The following is a 14,740-nucleotide window of genomic DNA, read 5'->3' as shown; positions in this document are numbered from 1 at the left end:
GGCAGGGGTTCCCCTATTAAGTCCCCAAGGCCCGAAGTCCCCCAGGTCCTGGCCCCTCTGGCGCTCCGGAAGCGGTACTGTATCTCTCTCCAAGGCCTGTTCAAGCACTAAGTGCATTTACAAATCTCTGAGAATGTTTTTTTATATACTAAAATTGACCATTATATTCTACTGTGAGAAGTGCAGTCTGCACTATATTGTTTTAAAAATGAAGAGAAAGAAAAAAAAAGGAAAACACAGATGGCGTCTCAGCTGTTGGATTGTTCTGTAGCTCTTGTTTGCGTTCGTTCCTTCTGCCTCCCCTTAGGAGTAGAACAGGCTGTCTCCTCCCCAGCTGACCCAGCTTGGAGCCCAGAGGGACACAGGCCAGGAACCACCCAGCAGCTCCCGTGCATGGGGCACTTTGCTTTCGGTGCTTCATTACTCCAGATCTTTCGAGGTGAACACTGTCATTTACCTTGTTTACTGTCAGCGCTCAGGCTGACGGCCACTTGGTCATGGCCTGCAGTCAGTCCACAGAGCGGCAGAGACAGAACCAAACCCGGTCCCCTCTGGTTCATTCCCTCTAGGGTGCTGTGGTTGTCTGGGAGTGGCATCCCCTCCTCCATAACTAAATTCCTTCCCAGTTGTTCTGTGTGCCTGGCAGCCTCCAAGCTTCCATGGTGGCAGTGTGGCTGAGGACAGGACAAAGTAGCTGGGCAGTGGCCATCTTCCTGGCTGGCTCCATCACAGCTGGGCCAGACACCCCAGCACACACTCACCCCCTACCCCTGGGGACTTGCAGGAGGTATCCTCTGCCCCAGGGAGCTCAGCATTTATCAGGCACTAGGTGTGCCAGGCATTTTCATATATAATGTATCTTGTCGGAGCCTCTCAACACCCTTGCAAGGTAGGAAGTGTTCGAGAGGAAGATACTAAGGCTCAGAGACAGTGACCTGTGTGAGGTCACACAGCAAATCCATGGAAAGCTGGGATTCAAACCCCACGGCACAAAGATTCTTCCTCACATCCTGTTGCTTCCTTCCTGCTCTTTTCCCCTAGCCTACCAGCCCAACATCTGAGCCAGGGAGAACTGGGGAGCCCCCAGCCTGAGGCAGGCTCCCCTCCCATGTACAGAGCCCTGCCCATGTGGCTGGCATGGTGAGGTCCAGGGCAGAGGTGATGCAGAGGGGACACCCTGGATTCGACCTTGTGGTGGGAGCATCCACCTCCCTTAGACCAGGCCCCTGAGCCTGGCAGTGCATGGGTTCTGGTCTCCAGGAGTGTGCTGGGCTCTGGGCACCGGGTTTCCCATAGCCTCCCAGCAACCCACCGTTCACAGAGTAGGAAATAGAGGCTACAGGAAGAAGGGGCTGTGTCCAGGGGGGGTACCCAGGCCTTTCTGAGTGGGGTCAATGAGCCAAGCGCATAACCCCAGCCCATAGCAAGCAGCAGCCCAGGTGCTGCTAAGTGACAAGCTGGGAAAGACAGATCCATGGCAAGGCCATGGGAATAACCATAAATAGTATATAATTAGCATAAATGGCAGCTGACAGTGCATTTATGGCCTCACTTGAGTCTCAAAACAACCCTATCAGGTAGGTATTAAAATCATGCCCACTTTACAGATGAGGACAGAGAACCTAGGAAATGGCCACAGGGATGGTGAGAGGGAGCCATGTGTTCTGGCATCAAGCCCCACCACCTGCCCCCCACAACCACATGTAACCAAAGCTCACCTGGGGCCATCTAGAGCCCAGGGTGGCTCCAGAGGCAGGCAAGTCCAGCAGGCCCAGCCTCTGGAGTGAGCTAGACTTGGGTTCCAATCCCAACATTGCTACCTTGAGTGACCCTGAACCAGTCCATCCTACAGATGGAATTCAAGGAGACAAGAGCACAGTGTGAGCATGGGGTGGGGTGGGCACAGAGCAGCAGGGCCTAGGGCCAGGATTAGGACTGGGCGGTGGCCAGTGGCTCACCCATTCCCAGGGCCCACCTCTGGGGCCACCCAAGCACCAACTTGGTCTCTGGGTCACCCAGGTCCCCACCTCCTGGGCCAACCCACAGGAGGAAATCAGGAGGGGGAAGGAGGCGAGACTGGGGCCACTCTCTGGGCAAGGTCCCTCACATTTGGAGATCTGAGTCAACATACTACACTGGAAAAGCCTTCTCATCCTCTGTGGGTGAGGTCTGTGTGCATGGTACACAGGGGCATGTGGCACCGACAGTCTGGGCTTGGCCCCAGGAGCCCAGCTGGGGGTCTAGCCCAGTCCTAGCACTGACTCCCTGTGCGCCTTTGCCGGGTTTCTTCTCCCCGAGCCTCAGTTTCCCCATCTGGGGGCTGAGCTGGCCAATCTCAAAGGGCCCTCTAGTGTAGCCACTGTGGCATGCCATACCCCTGCCTTTTCTTTACACAATCACCTTTGATTACCACATTGATAGGAGCAGGACAGGGACAAAAACAATGTTACTATCACAGCCCACAGTTACCGTAAGACAGAACACCATGCTGAGTGCTAACTAAACGATATTTAGTCCTCACAACCACTCAGCACCATAAAGGTACACAAAGCGGTGTTACAGACGAGGCTAGCAAGGCCCAGAGAAGGGCAATCACTCTGTCCAAAGTCACACAGCTGGGGATGGAGAACAGAGAAGCAGCTGGGATAGAATACAGGCCTGTCTGATTCAGAGTCTGGCTCTTAACTGTGGCGCTATGCAGAGAATACAAAACCACCACCAACCCCCACAAGTGGCCTGTTTGGCTGCAGACCCGGTCTTGGGTCCCACAGCCCTGGCTGCCCAACTTCATGCTGCGTGAAGGAAGCAGCGGGGAGAGGCGGCCCACTCCGGCCGCTCCTGCCAGAGCTGCAATCCTTTCTCTAGGTCTCTCTGTTCTGACACTAGGATCCTCCTCCTCCCCATTTCACTATCTTGGGCTGACACTCCTAGATATGAGCTGTCCAATATGGTAGCCAGGTGTGCTGCACATCACCTGTGATTACCACCTACCTAGCTGTCAGAAGATCACTCCACCTTACAGAGAGATCAGAGCTGTCCCAAGAAGGGTGTGGGGGCTCGGAGCAGATGTAGGTAGACAGACGATGTTAGGTGGAAACCCACCTTTCCAGGGTGCCTCCGTGTTTTCTTGACTCGAATCTCCCCCATTTCCGGAGAGGAGAAGCTGAGACGAGTTCCAACTCCTGAAACTTCATTTCAAACCCCTGTGCTGCTCGGCTCGCGCAGAGGCAACCGGGACCCCAAGCCAGGCGCCACGTGAGCTGCACTGCGCCTGCGCGTCAAGGGTGTTCTTAAAGGGCCCGCGCCCCCTCCCCTCCCCTCCCCTCCTCTCTGGCCATCCGAAGGCAGGGTCAGGCCAGCGGAGTAGGCGAGCTCCATGGTTAAGAAGTTTTCTGTTTAAATTACCGCCATCACCAGCTCTCCAGAGAGTGGCACGGGAAAGGGGGAAGGCAGGAAAACTGGCCTCAGTTTCCCACTGACTCCATGTGTGGCCCTGGGTGACTTATGTGGTCTCTCTGAGCCTCAATTTCCAGATCTGTCAAAGGGGGTGGTAGCACTTGAAGGGCTGGAATGGCAGCAGGTGATGTGTGGTGAGGATGACAGGGTAGATTAGTCCTGTAAGAGGGACCTCCCCAAGCACAGAGGGACCTAGTGGTTTGAGGATCAGATGGAGCTAGATGCATGCTGATGCCGCATGCATGAGCATGTGGCCTTGGCAAGTGAGGGCCCCTCTCTGAGCATCTACTTCTCAACTGTAAAGTGAGGCTAGTATTTCAAAATATGTACCATGTGGCATTAACTCAGGAGATGAGTGGTCAAAACTCCCACAGAGCCATCAGGTAAAAGATGCGCAATAAGGTTAGGTGTGTTATTCCTACTTTAACCTAGTCCAGCTGATCTCCAAGCCGCCTTGGAAAGTGGTTTCCCATCAAAAGTTTGAGAAACAAGGCTGGCCCGTGGCTCACTCGGTAGAGTGCGGTGCTGATAACACCAAGGCCACGGGTTCGGATCCTATATAGGGATGGCCCGGTTTGCTCACTGGCTGAGCGTGGTGCTGACAACACCAAGCCAAGGGTTGAGATCCCCTTACTGGTCATCTTTAAAAAAAAAAAAAAAAAAAAAAAGTTTGAGAAACAGATGTATACCCCACTCTTGGAGATGCACCAGTCACATTAGCATATTCAAGACTCTGAAAAGTCCTGCAGGCAAGATGTCCCTTTAGTTTTAGCCCAGCATTTTCCTAACTTTTGACCATGTACGTTTTTGTTTCTATTAACATCCCAAGGAACAAAGAGGACTTTAGGAAATACGGAGTCCTACCTCTGTGTTGCAACTGGGGAAACGGAGTGAATCCCTTCTCCTCTGTGGGCCTTAGTTTTCCCAATTGCAACACAAGGACTCATAGTGAGTTTGTGGCAGAGCAAGGACTGGAACCTAACCCTGGGCTGGAGTCATTTGGCTTCATTTCTGGACCACTACATCCTGATTGGTCTTTGTCCACCTTGTTGAACAAGGCAGAAAAAAGGGAAGCCCAGATTTGAGAAGTGGGGATAAGCACCTCTATTTTGAAAAAGAGAAAACAGGTTCAGAGAGGGGAAGCAACTTGCCTGAGGGCACACAGCAACTTGGTCTTAAACCCTCCAGAAGACTCCTCTGCTTCTTGGAGGTGGGAGGGTTTCCTGTGTCTCACAGCCTCAGGGCACACCTAATTCGAGGGGCTCTTCCTCACCCCAGGTTCCAAGTTTCCTGCAGGCCTCTGAGGAGGCCCTGATATGATCATAGCGGCCCCTGGTGGCCCATCTTCAGGATCTCAGCAGCCCCACCCTGCCTTGGTCAAGGACAGATTTGTGGGACCCAGGGGATGCATCCCAAACTGAAGGGTGCTGAAAGCAAGGGAGACACTCTGATGTCACTGAGGACCTGGAGATGCTGAGAAGATCCTGAGCTGGGATCTGGGCACCTGGTTTGAGGCCCAGCTCCACCCAATCTCTTCAGTCCTCACCTATTAGAAGCCATTATAGCCTGCTGACTTGGGTGTGCTTTAGAAAGGCCAAACACACCGAGTTAAAAAAAAAAAAAAAATCCTGCCACCCCCTAGAAAGATTCTCCTCCGAAGATGGAAGGTTCAAATCCTGGCTCCACTGCATCCAGGCCATGTGTCCTTACACATGGGTGTCTACTTCATTGGATCTCACTTTCTTCATCTTTAAAATGGGGATAAAAATTTGTACTTGTTTCAGTATAATTTTGGCCGACTAACAAAAAAACCCTGACTTAACTGGTTTAAATAAGAAAGAAAATTCATTATCTCAAATAATCATAAGAGGCCTTAAACTGGGGTGGCCCCAAGGCTGGTTAGTTCAGCAGTTTGGTGTTGTCATCAAAGACACAAGTCCTTTTCATCTTTGTTTTGTCAAGCCCCCTCATGGTCACAAAATGGCTACAGCAGCTCCAGGAATCACATGCAGACCTGACAGTGCCCAGCAAAGGAGAGGACAGTCTCTTCCTATATTTCTCTTATTTCCCAGAAACCTTTCCCAGAACTCCCCTCCCCACCCCCAGCAGACTTCCTCCTTTGTCTCATGAGTCAGAACTAGGTCACATGGCTATTCCTATACCAATACCTAGTAAGGGAAATGGAGTCATGGTTGGCTCAGGGAAGCCCATGGCTGTGTGAAACTGAACAAAATCCGGTGCTATGAATATGGAAGAGGGGCCCTGACTTCTAGGGCAGCACTAACACTGGTCCATGAGCTCCAGCACATGATTCCAGATATGAATGCCAATACTGAGCACAGTGCCTTATCACATGGTAGGTGCCTTATCCATGTCTGCTTGCTTTTTGCTTTTTGTGATTCCCTCCAAGAACACAAGACTCCTAGCTTGGCCTTTTCTGACCCAACCTTCCACCTCTCAACCCCTGGGGCTTGGGTCTCCACTGCCTAATGCGTCTCCTATCCCACCCTCTGGCTCCATCACTACCCTTTCTTTTGTTTCCGTCTCAAAAGCTTGGGATAAACAAATATCTCCTCATTGTCCCCAGTGACTTTGGATTCCTAAAAAATAAAAGGTAGGAGGTGCTCGATTCTTATATAAATGCTTTCCCCAGGAGCCAAAAATTAACACAGTATGAACAGAGCCCTGGCGTATTTAACCGCCCCATCCAAACAACAGAATGACCCAAATACACTGTTATCTGGGCGAGGTGAGGAGACTGACTGCCTACTATGACATTATCGCACTCAGAAATGTCAGAAGCATGTGTTCAGGGGAAATGAACATTCAGTGTGGTTGAATATGGCTTTTGATTTTACAAAAAATCCCCAGCATTCATCTAAAACAATAATAAAAGCTAATAATAACAGGGCATGTAATAATGAACTATTCATAAGCATAAGAGGTAATTGTTCAATTAAGGTCCCAGAGTTTCTGAGACTGTCTCTTCTGATGGGGTCCCTTTGTTTTTGCCTCCAGTAGCACTAATTATTTCCCAGTAGTGCTTTAAACTTGGGCGGAAAAAAGCCCACCTGTCAAATATGACATACAAGTGCTTTATCATTATTAAATACACATGCACACACATAATAAGAAATCCTTGTTGGAATAAAGTTACGGGTATGTTCAAAGAGATAGTGCTCTAAATGAGAGCCGACAGGCTTAGCGGCTCAGTAAAAGTGGCAGGTGACAGCCAAGGTCTTCACTGCAGAAGTGGCCTGGCCTTGTCACCTCTCACCCCAGAGAGGCCAGAGTGTTTCCTCTCTATCATGGGTTCTTTTTCTCTGGGCAGCTGGCCAGTACAGGGATCCAGACCCTTGACCCTGGTGTTATCGACGGCAACTCTAACCAACTGAGCTAAGTGGCCAGCCTTAGCATGGGTTCTGAGGGCAGAATTCCTAGGTTCAAATCCCACCACCACCCCTTACCGGCAAGGCACAGCGAGCAAGAGTTTTCACCTCTCTGAGCCTCAGTTTCCTCATCTCTATTATGGAATGCAATAACATTCCTTTTTTTTTTTTTTTTTTTGGCTTGACCAGATTCTATTTACTCTTTCTCTAGTGTCTGTATCCATGAGCTATGGCTGCCTGCACTTAAAAAAAATCAGAAAAACTCAGCAGTATCCAAAAACATTCATTTCTCATGCATCGGCAGGGCTCCTCTGATCTCTGCTAGGTTTGCCTGGGACAACTTGGCTCTGCTCCACATGTCTTTCCTCTTCCTCCTGGGGGCTGGCCCAGGCATGTCTGCTAATATTCCATTGGTCAAAACAAGTCACATGGTCAAGCCCAGGTCTGGGAAAGTATTCTTTTCCCACAGTGGGAGGGCATCAGAAAGTTATACCGCAAAGGGCATGGATGAAGGGAATTGGGGCCATTGATGCAATCTTTCACAGGTGTCAACATTCTGACTTTTCTCAGGGGAGCTGTCCTTCCCCATTCTCAGTCCCCGTGATCTGGGAGAAGCTAACTCCATCCCTAGCTCTAGAGGTGGCCAAATAACTCAGGTCTGACCAATCAGAGAGCATTCTGCTTCTCTGGCCACAGTGATTAGTTCGGGAGTGAATAGATGATCCAAGGTGGGCCAGTAAGAGTCAGTCCTGAGACTTTTACTGGGACAGTTGGGAAAAGAAGCTTTTCTCTCTAAGATTGCTGAGTTGGTAGGATGTCAGCCGGCAGCTTCCAGGAGCCAACACCTTGGAGAGCCTGCCTGAGAACAAAGCCACCGTAAAGGAAGGCAGAACTGAGAGATAGGAACATAAGAGAAAGACTGAGTCCTGATGACCTCATCCAAGCCCGTGGATCCAGCCGTGCCTGAAGCTAGGCATGCCTGGTCATTTTCAGTAATGTAAACTGTTTTAGTCCATTTTGTGTTGCTATAACAGAAATACCTGAGACTGGGTAATTTATAAAGAAGAGAGGTTTATTTGGCTTACAATTCTGGGACAGCTGCATCTGGCACGGGCCTCGGGCTGCTTCTACTCATGGTGGAAAGTGGCAGTGAGCCAGTGGGTACAAGCAGATCACAGGGCGAGAGGAAGCAAGAGAGAGAGAGGAGGTGCCAGGGCCTTTTTAAGCAACGAGCTCTCACGGGAACTAATAGAGGGGGATCTCACTCATTAATCCCCCCTTCCCCAGGGAGAGCATTAATCCATTCATGAGGGATCAGCCCCCATGACTCAATCAGTTTCCAACACTGTCACATTGGACATCAAATTTCCACATGAGTTTTGGAGGGGACAACACATCCAAACTCCATCGTTCTGCCCCTGGCCCCCCAAAACTCATGTCATTCTCACATACAAAATACAATCATTCTATCCCAACAGTCCCAAAAGTCTTAGCTTGTTCCAGCACCAACTTAAAAGTCCCAAAGTCCAAAGTCTCCTCTGAGACCAAAAGCAAAAGTCCTTCCAGCTGTGAACCTGCAAAAACCAAAACCAGATTTATCTACTGCCAAGATACACTGGTGGAACAGACATTGGGTACACGTTCCCATTCCAAAAGGGAGGAACAGGCCAGGAGAAAGGAAAAACAGGCCCCAAACAAGTCCAAAACCCAGCAGGGCAGACATTATGTCTTGAAGCTCCAAAATAATCTTCTTTGACTCCGAGTCCTACATCCTGGGCACAATTGGGCATCTGGGCCCCCAAAGCATCAGGCAGCCTTGTTCCCACAGCTCTGCCAGGCACAGTCCGGTGGGCCATCCTGGTGCCTGTGGTTTTTCCAGGCTTGCATTGCACGTTACCAGTGGCCCCGAAGTTCTGGGGCCCTGGTGGCAGCCCCACTACCTTGGCTCTACTAGACATTTCCCTAGTGGGGCCTCTCTGTGGGGGCTCTGACCCCAAATTCCTGCTCAGCATTCCTCTAGTAGATGGCCTTTGTGGTGGCTCCACCCGAGCAGCAGGTCTCTGCCTGGGCCCCCAGGCTTTTCCATACATCCTCTGGAATCTGGGTGGAGGATGCCACGCCTCCACTGCTCTCACATCCTGCCTGCCTGCAGACTTAACACGACGTGGACGCCACCGAGGTTTCAGGCCTCTACTGTCCAGGGCTGCTGCACGAACCACACTTGGGGCTGCTCTAGCCAGAGCAGCTGGGATGCAGGGAGCAGGATCCCAAGGGCAGCTGTGCCCCAGGTCTGTCTTCCAGGATAACTCAGTCCTTCTAGGCTTCAGGGTCTGTGATGGGTGGGGCACCCTTCCAGACTTCTGAAGTGCCTGCAGGGCTTTCCTTTCATTTTCTCTGCTATTAGCATGTGGCTGCCTCACCGCCAAGATAACGTCTTTAGCAATCAGTTTATCTGCTTCACCCTTGCATTGTTCTTTGGCTCTCCGCATGGCCAGGCTGCAAAGTTTCCAAATCTTTATGCTCTGCTTCCATTTTAAATTCTGGCTTTACATCATGCCTTTGCCGCCATAACTCAGAATAGACTGTTAGAAGTAGCCATGCAGCGTCCTTAATCTTTTGCTGCTTAGAAATTTCTTCCCCCAGATACTCTGGTTCACAACTCCTAAGTTCCAACTTCCACAAAGTCCAAGGGCATGGACACAATGCAGCCAGGTTCCTTGCTCTGTTGTAGCAAGGGTTATCTTTTGTCCAGTTCCCAATAAGTTCCTCATTTCTGTCTGAGACCTCATCATCCGCATGGCCTTTACTGTCCACATTTCTATCAGCATTCTGCTCGCCACCACAGAAGTCTCTAAGACATTCCAAACTTTCCCTTGTCTTTTTCTCTTCTTCTAAGTCCTCCAAACTCCTCCAACCTTTGCCCATTACCCAGTTCCAAAGCTTCATCCACATTTTCAGGTATCTGTATAGCAACACCCCACTCCTTGGTACCAATTTTCTGTTTTAGTCCGTTTTGTGTTGCTATAACAGAAATACCTGAGACTGGGTAATTTATAAAGAAGAGAGGTTTATTTGGCTTAACGATTCTGGGACAGCTGCATCTGGCATGGGCCTCAGACTGCTTCTACTCATGGCGGAAAGTGGCAGGCAGCTGGCGGGTACAAGCAGATCACGGTGAGAGGAAGCAAGAGAGAGAGAGAGGAGGTGCCAGGGTCCTATAAACAACAAGCTCTCGCAGGAACTAATAGAGCGAGAACTCACTCATTACTCCCCCCTCCCCCAGGGAGAGCATTAATCCATTCATAAGGGATCCGCCCCCACAACTCAATCAGTTTCCAACACTGCCACATCGGGGATCAAATTTCCACATGAGTTTTGGAGGGGACAACACATCCAAACTCCATCATAAACCAATATGAACTCAGATTTCCTGTCACATGTCACCAAAAAACCACGACTAATGCCGGGGGGGATATTAACAGTACCAACTTTGTGGGATCACCATGAGGCTTTAGTGAGGTGAGACCTGTAGGAATAAAGATAAAGCCTGGGACATCTGAAAGGCTCAATTAATGAAGGTGGATTTTTGTCATTTATTAGAAGTAGTTCCCTTCAAAGAGATAAGAGAGACCTCCTGCAGAGCCAAGCAATTGGGATGGGGAAGATGGCAGAAGTCTTGGGAGAGGGGAAGTAGTTCATCACTGGAGTCAGTGGAGTCACACCTGGATTCAAGTCTGCACTCACCAGGTAGCTGTATGACCCTGAACAGGCCACTTCATCTCTGTGGCTTATTCAAAAAGGGAATGAAACCTCTCATTCTCTACCTCCCAGGATTACACAGAAGATTAAAAGCAATCATGTGGGCAAAGGGCCTGGGGTTTTACAACTACTGCCTCAGGTTCAAATCCTACCTCCTCTACTTACAAAGTGTATGCCTTCGTGTGCTGTGTGCACCTCCTCAGTCTTAGAGATACTTCAACCAGGCAACCATTGAATGGCAGTGTCAGGGACACAGCTGCACTCCATAAATAGTAGCTGCAACGATTACCTGAGGAGTGGCTAAAGGAACCAAGGTGCTTTCGCCAGGAGAAGGGCAGACAGGGCTGGGGAGTGGAGAAGGGTGTGGGATCTTAAACTAAGGATGCTGCTTTTTTACAGAATTCAGAGGTGATGAGCCCCCTGTCACAGGAGGTATGCAAGTAGAGAAGGGTAGGCTTGGTGGTGAAGGGGGAATCAGGCATAGATGTAGGGTTGGGATAGGTCTATAATTCCCACATATCAGTCCTTTCCATAACATTGTCATCATTTTCCCATGAACTTGTATTCATTTAATACAGTTCCTTAAATCATCTAAGTTTTTGTTCTTAAATGAATTTATTATAAACTACACTGAGAGCACTACTTTATCTAGAAAATCAGTATCACTTGCCATAAAGAGAAGGTCCTGTAACACTAAAGATAAAATGAAATAAAAATGTATAAAAGTACTTTCTAGAGACCATGTCCTTCTAGAGGTTCTGAGCCTAAGGCTTATCTCTATTGAAAACAGAGATTAGGGAGTGTTGGGAGGGCTTTAAAGGAATAGAAGCACCAAACTGAGACCCTGACAAAATCAGGAGGTACAGAGAACTGAAGAGAGAATATGCTTTTTAAAATGTGATTCTATGTCCAATGTGTCACTTGAAAATATTTTGGCATACCACCAGTACACGTCCTTCACTTTGAAGAATGTTGGGAAAGGTCTTCTCTAAGATCTTACTGGAACAAATAAAACCTCAGTGACTTGAAACTTTTTAAATTCCTCCAGTTATTAAGTCACAGATAGTCAATACCCAAATCATCAAATATTTAGAAAATTCACAATTGAAAAAGTTACTACTGTGTGGCTAAAAGTGTACTCATAGGAAAATTCATAGCCAAAATTATCTCATTTTTAAAAAAAATAAAAATAAATGAACTAAGTACTTACCTCAAGAAGTCATTGAGTCCCTTTGAGTTGGGAGGGTGTTTTGATTTTGTGGACAGGCCCATCGCATAGGCCCCTAGAAAAGTGATCTCTTCACAGCCCCAGAATGAGCCACAGCCATTCTTGGTGACAATGTTGGGGTGCAGGGTGGCCATCTGGGGAAAGGTCCATAGCTGATGCTACTGGTTGCCTAGGCAACATTGATTATCCCCCCATCCTCCTATCTCACAGGACCTGGCTGGGGTCACTTCCTTCATATTGCCATCTTCTTCTTTAGGCCAGTTGCTGCTTCCTGCCTGCTGATTGGCTGAAGCATGGGACCCATGACACAATTCTGGGCAAGAGTACAAGTGGAGAGGCTTACTGGGGGGCTTCAGGGAAAGGTTTCCTCCCTCATAAAGAGAGATACAGGAAGAGCTGTCTGCCCTTCTCCCTCTGGATGCAGCCAAATCTGGATGTGATGCCTGATCCGGGGCACCATCTTTTGTCCTTGAGGGAAGCCAGTGTGAGGGAAATTCCAGCACACCCAAGTGGGTGTTGCCCAGCACAGTGCCTGACACATGGCTGGAATCCAGTACTTAAAAACTGAAGGAATAAATGAGTGGCAGAACCAGCCCCTTAATAAATCAGAGACCCTGAACTAACAAACTAACTGGCCTTAATGCCCTCCTTGGGAAGACCTGCTATCTGAGACAATAAATATTCCTTTTCTCTCAGCCAGCATAAGTTCTCTGTTGTTTGCTGCCCAAATTGCATAACTGTGTACCAACACCACAACCACAATCATCTCTTCTTTGAAAAGCCCAGGGAATCACTTGATCTTCACAAAGGCTGTGTCCATTTTACAGATGAGGAAACTGAGGCTCAAAGAGTTTATGACCTATCCACAAATGCCTCAAGCAAGACTAGCATCTAGTTTTCTTGATTCTAAATCCACAGCTTTCTAGGAACTTTTCCCACATACCCATCTCCCCCTGTACTATCCCCATCTCAAGGGCACTGAGGCAAAAGGGGCCCTCCCCTCAGCCTCAGCTCCCACCTTCCAGGAAAGATCCAGGTGGCCATCTTATCTTCTAAGCAACCCAGGAAAAGAGCCCAACACCAACAACTTCAGTAAAAGAGTGTTTTGACCTTAACCAGAGTAGGGGATAAAGGAAAACCGTGCTTCCCTCTCTGCCCCAGACCTTCCGCCCTTCTCAGACTCAGAGCCCCAGGGGGTCAGTCACAATCACTGGTCCTTCTCAAAGCTTGACCTGAGGGAAGGACACTTATCTGCAGCCTCCAGAGAGTTGACCTGCCACTCTGGCCATTGCAGTTGGGGTTCCCGGTGGTTCTGGGGAAGGTTCAGCCAGGGAAATCCCACCCCCTGGCCATAGGGATTGGCCCAGGCGTGGCATGTGACCCCGGTCTGTCCAATCAGAATGGCTCCTGGGCCCCCTGTTGAGGATGCTGATGAGGACCCTCTCTCTGGGTGTTGGATTGGAAGGTGGGAGCATGGAGCCCTGGGGAAATCTGGGCTCTGAGGACAGCCCATCAGCTCCAGGACGGCAACGTAGAGGGAGATGGAGGGTCAGGTCCTTGGGAAGGTTGGAGCCCCCTGGACAGCCTCAGGGGTAGTATCATGAGTCCTCCCTTCCTTCTTGTGGAGTTTAGAAGACTCACGCCCCTTCTGTCCTTGATTCTCACCCTTTTGACAGATGAGGACAGAGAGGTAGTGATTCCACTCAAGTTCTCTAAACAGAACAACCCATTGCCGAGGTTTGGGCAGAAGGTGCCAACCTGGGTCTGCAGACCCCAAGCTCCATGCTCTTTCCCACTGCAGCTGCTCTTGGCCAGGTCTCCAGAGACCCATGCTTGTCTCGACTGAAGCTTCAGAAAGACTAAAGACCCCAGCCTGAGCAGGACCCAGGAGCAGGGGAGGTCAGACGGAAACAGCAAATCACAGATTCCTCAGCTCCAGGGAGGAGGCAGCAGGATGGGTGTTTGTGGGGATCCCTTCTCATGCTGGGAGGCCTGGAGCTGCCCAGGGGCTTGACCGGCAGTAGGGTGTGACCCCAGGAGGAATGGCTGCCCTGGGAAGGGGGGTGGGTCTGCCTTCAGATCCCTCACCATTCACAGCCTCATAGGGCAGAGGGGCCCGCAGACAGAAGCAGCAGACAGGTACCCAAGGAGGTGCCATCCCCACCTCTCAGCCCACCATCACCACCACAAGTCCCATCACACTGCTCCCAGCTCCACAAGCACAATCAACACTCCAGCTGCCACCGCTGTCCTTACCACGGCTACCCTCCTGCTCACCCCGCCCCCACTGCTGACACTCGGGGCTCGCCCATCTCCATCCCAGCTCTGCCCCCACCCGGCAGCATCACTCTCCCCTGCCAGCATCAGTACCCCTCCCAGTGTTCCTCTCACCTGACCAAACCTACTGTCTCCCCACTAGCACCATCGCCCCCAACTAGCATTACTGTCACCCACCAGCATTACAAGGGTACTTCAAAAAGTTCATGAAAAGATTCATGTTACCTTTTAATTCTATTTTTCCATGAACTTTTTGAAGTACCCTCATACTCTCCCCTGATCAGCATTATTACTCCCACCAGCATGACTCCCTGCCCCATTCCCTTCATCTCTACCTTCTCCACGGCCACTCCAATCTTACCCCCATCTCTCACGCCACCACCACCACCATTAAAACCGCCACCAGTCCAGCACCCTGGACCATCAGCACTCTAAATGCCACCTGGTCATCACCATGGCCCTCATTCTCATCCCCATCCCCCCACCACAGGCATTTTCTAGCTCTCCCACCTCCCTTGGAGTATCCCCACGCCGTCACCATCACCCCCCACCACCATCATCCCGCCATCACCACCAGCAATGAATGAACATTTATTGAGCACCGACAAATCCCATACACTCTACAGAACAC

The sequence above is a fragment of the Cynocephalus volans genome, chromosome 2 (genome assembly GCF_027409185.1).
Source record: "Cynocephalus volans isolate mCynVol1 chromosome 2, mCynVol1.pri, whole genome shotgun sequence".
In the NCBI taxonomy this organism is placed as follows: Eukaryota; Metazoa; Chordata; class Mammalia; order Dermoptera; family Cynocephalidae; genus Cynocephalus; species Cynocephalus volans.
Note: the sequence above shows the minus strand (reverse complement) of the source record.